This window comes from Aedes aegypti, chromosome 2 (assembly GCF_002204515.2).
Source record: "Aedes aegypti strain LVP_AGWG chromosome 2, AaegL5.0 Primary Assembly, whole genome shotgun sequence".
Classification (NCBI taxonomy): Eukaryota; Metazoa; Arthropoda; class Insecta; order Diptera; family Culicidae; genus Aedes; species Aedes aegypti.
Window position 1 is genome coordinate 452,688,502 of NC_035108.1, and position 3,960 is coordinate 452,692,461.

The 3,960-nt window shown below is 38.8% G+C and overlaps 1 long non-coding RNA gene across 1 annotated transcript; it reads right to left on the reverse strand.

Annotated features, from left to right (window-relative positions):
• Positions 1 to 2,474: 2,474 nt before the first annotated feature.
• LOC110677180 lies at positions 2,475 to 3,120 on the reverse strand. The gene is made up of 3 exons (XR_002500999.1): positions 2,793 to 3,120; positions 2,654 to 2,733; positions 2,475 to 2,560 (listed from the first exon to the last, which is right to left on the reverse strand). It is a non-coding gene; the product is annotated as an uncharacterized LOC110677180 (long non-coding RNA).
• Between the last annotated feature and the right edge of the window lie 840 nt (positions 3,121 to 3,960).

The following is a 3,960-nucleotide window of genomic DNA, read 5'->3' on the forward strand; positions in this document are numbered from 1 at the left end:
AATCCCAAAGGAAATCCCCAGAATGCCAGCATTTATTTTCAGGGATTCCTTCACAGAATTCCTCTAACACCCTCAAGATTTTTTAAGGAATTGGTCTAGGGAAATTTCACCGCTAAATTATTAAGAGATATAATTTATTCAAGGATTCCTCCAGAGACTATCCCAGGGTATCCTTCGAGAATTCTCTGGAATTCTTCGAGGGATTCCTTCAGGCTGGTTTGCTACTGGCTGGTTTTTCAGTGATTTCTGTTTGATCCTTCGACCGTGACGGCAGGATCAAACATGTTGCGCGTCGTTTGCGTCGTAGTGAAAAAGAGCCGCAATTCGTTAGTAGTGTTTGATCTATTGACCGCGTCGCTTGCTCTTGCGTGGGCGAGTGAGGAACACTTGTTCGGCGTACAATGCGATTATCGAAATATTTCGCGAATCCGGTTAGGCGTGGTTATATCATGGATCGCATCACCAAACATTGGTGACTCCCAGATCTATAACTTATCCCACTAACCTTTCCATGGCAACTGTGGAGATGCAGAGGTATACTCGGTCTCTAGTAACAACGGTTATCTAACTAACATTCCTTCCCTTCCCCGATGTCCGTAAGGACGTGGCCGGTGCCCTTATTGACTTTTGAAATTTGAGCTCTTGATTTGTGCACGTTGAAGAATGGTCAGCTAATCCCAAGCCCCATTCATTAAATCTCTGTGCAACTTCGATTGTTCTGGTCAATCACGGAGTAGCAACTACGAATTGTATGGTCATCTATGCTCATGCTCATGCTCATTTCTTTCAAGGATTTCTTCAAAGATTTCACAAAAAAAAACTCAGGTATTTTCTAGAAATTTCTCCATGAATACCTGCGGAGCCTCCTCCGCTAATAAACCCTGGATTTCTCCCAGAGTTACACCAGCAACTTCGCCAGGGATTGGTTTTCAATGGTTTTCTTTACCATCGCAATGATTTTTTTTGTTGGATTCGAACCCACAACTAGGATGATGGTGTGCTGGATGCCTAGCGCGTTGGTGTCCTGTGCTAAAACTGCTGATGTGATAGGATTGGATAAGAGTTCCTAATAAACATAACCACTGTGTGAGTTAACCATTACTATTCGCCCAGTTATTACGAATAGAAAGAATTCTCTTCGGAGATTGAACAACAGTGATTTCCTATCCTCACCAAATGAAACATCAATAGAAAGAATTTGATTACCATTCTTCCTCGTAGAGGAAATATCAGAACTTAACCCACAAAACAAAACCCTTGTGCATTGAAAAGTTTTCAGGGGAGAGAAATAGATCAACATAAAAGAATAAAAGAGTCTCATAGATAAAATACAACAATTCTGAATGAATACATACATTTTTAGATCATGAAATGTAGGTTCGAGATGAAAGAATTCCATTATAAAAATTGTTCTTCTTCCATATCCCACAAAACGTAATGAGCGAGTGCGAACGTACTCGATCGTGTTACTTATTTACTACAAATTCGAGTGCGTCTAATGAGGTTATGTAATCTTGTATGACAGCATAACTGTATATTCACTCTAGACGCTTAGAATAATGCTGAATTAAAATAATGCTACAGAGCATTAACAATGTTAATCAAATGGATCATTGCTTGACAGTTATTGAATATGATGACATAGTGAATGCAAAACATGTTGACTTTCGATCAAATTAATGCAATGATATAATGCTTGTGGTTAATTGGGTGAACACGAGATATTGGTTTTATAGATCTTAATAAATCCAAGAACTCCAATAGCGGTAAGACACTATAAGCGTAACCAGTGATCGATGATGCTTTTGTTTATACAGACTAACAACTCCTTCATACATCGCAACTACATCAGCTACTCTTCACTTTTGTATGTTTTTTTATATGTTTGACCCGTTTTTGATCGGTTCTCATCTCGTTAAGGTCGACCTTATCGAATTTGGCAATCTCATTGTACGAATCGAGAACACAAAGCTACTTTGCCGAAAAAAAAGGTATTACGTTTCGTACATGAACGAGATATTGTCTTCTCAGAAGACAACGGGTCTAATACACCGCCAATTTGCACATCCACAGCTTCAACGGGAACAACCAGAGTTAGGCCAACAAATGAGCATCGATACCATGTGAAAACAAATTCGGAAAGGATCGATTCCAACAAAAACCCATGGACCCACGATGTTCCAACACAACCACCAATCATGCCACAAAACGAAAGGTATGTAGAACATAATCCGTTTTCCGTTGTGAGGCCACAACCAACTCGCCGAATGCCGCGAGAACGAACCGCAACGAGATGGACAAGATGATACTTTGCTTTATAAACATGTTTAAAATGTTTATAGGATTGCCCGTCTCGGTCGTCGGCCGTCTAATCTCGTGCGCCGTTTCGTTGTAGGGTGCCACTGCGTTTCGGATCGACGATCTGTTCTGCTAATTCCGTTTTAGAAAACAAATTTCTTTCTAAAGTTTTATCGGCTCTATCAGTCTTAAGGCAGCTAAAACGACTTTTGCTTCTACTTCTCCGACGTTTCGGCGTATATTTCGCCTTCTTCAAGGGTTTCTATAAACATAAATAAGTGTGGTGATTTATAAAGTACAAAAATAAAATTAATACAAATTTTCGAAAAAACGCTGGTTTTGTTGTGTGACTTACAGAGGCTGCGTTTTGTTGTGTGTATTGGTGTCTTGTCCGACTTGTGACCGTCTAAAATTTCTAATGGCGTCCCACTATGACTGATGTTTCGAAAATTAACTTCAAAATTGATCGTTAATATTTCACCTTTTTAACTTACTCTGTGCGTATCATTCTTCGCGGCCCTCACTGTATTACGAAATGTTTCACAGGGATTTTTAAACTAGCTTTCGCCTGCACCTACGCTTTTCGATAAAAGCTCTACGCGATAATCGCCCGCGCACAGTTGCTTTTGCCTTTCCTAACTGATGGAAATGAGACTAGTATGTGTATGTTCTTGCTTGATGTTGTGTGTGTTTATTGTGTTTGCACATTTTGTGATTGTGTTGGTGGTATATTTTGTCTGTTAGTGTTTGTTCTATTCTTGATTGCATGTAGAATGCCTGCATATATTGCACTTAATCCATCTGTATCTGTTCTTCTGTTGATACTGTGTTCACTGTTTACTATGTGGCACATGTTTATAGAAACCCTTGAAGAAGGCGAAATATACGCCGAAACGTCGGAGAAGTAGAAGCAAAAGTCGTTTTAGCTGCCTTAAGACTGATAGAGCCGATAAAACTTTAGAAAGAAATTAGTCATCACAGTCGAAAGCATTCACCAAATTAGAAAACAAAAAAAAAACCTCACCTATGTTTGCCGGTGAGCTGTCCCGGATAAAAGATATTGTACAAAAACAATATATTGTATTGTAACAGTACTATTTTAAACATCAAAAATACAATACAGTATTTTGTTAAAATAACAATGCAATTATATTTTAATATATTCTTCTAAACAATTCACTGTATGATATATGAGGTTTTCACAATATAACGTACGAGTAGTAGCAGCGTGTAGTATCGTAGCAATACTAGTAGTAGCGTGAAGTATCGTAGCAATACTTGATCTTTTTTCACATAGCTTTCGAGAAAAACAATAAGTCATATTCTTTGTTTAGAGTGAACAAAATCCAAAGTCTAGTCTAGTACACGACTCTGAAGATGGTCTTACAGTTGAGGTCGAAAAACGCGTAGCTGTCAAAGGATACAAACTCTAGCGGAATTAAATGGTATAGTACTAAGTTCGGTTTTTTATTTATTAATAGGTATTCCACTAAACAGCTCGAAGATTTAAGTAGATTGATTGTTTATTCCATTCACTGAATGGTACATTCTAACCGGGCAACCAGACCGCCATAGGTGAAAAGCGGAAAGCGAAAAACCGAAATTCGAGAAGGCTTGTTGCTCCGCGATCGAGATTTTGAGGAACCGATTGCTAGCGGTGGT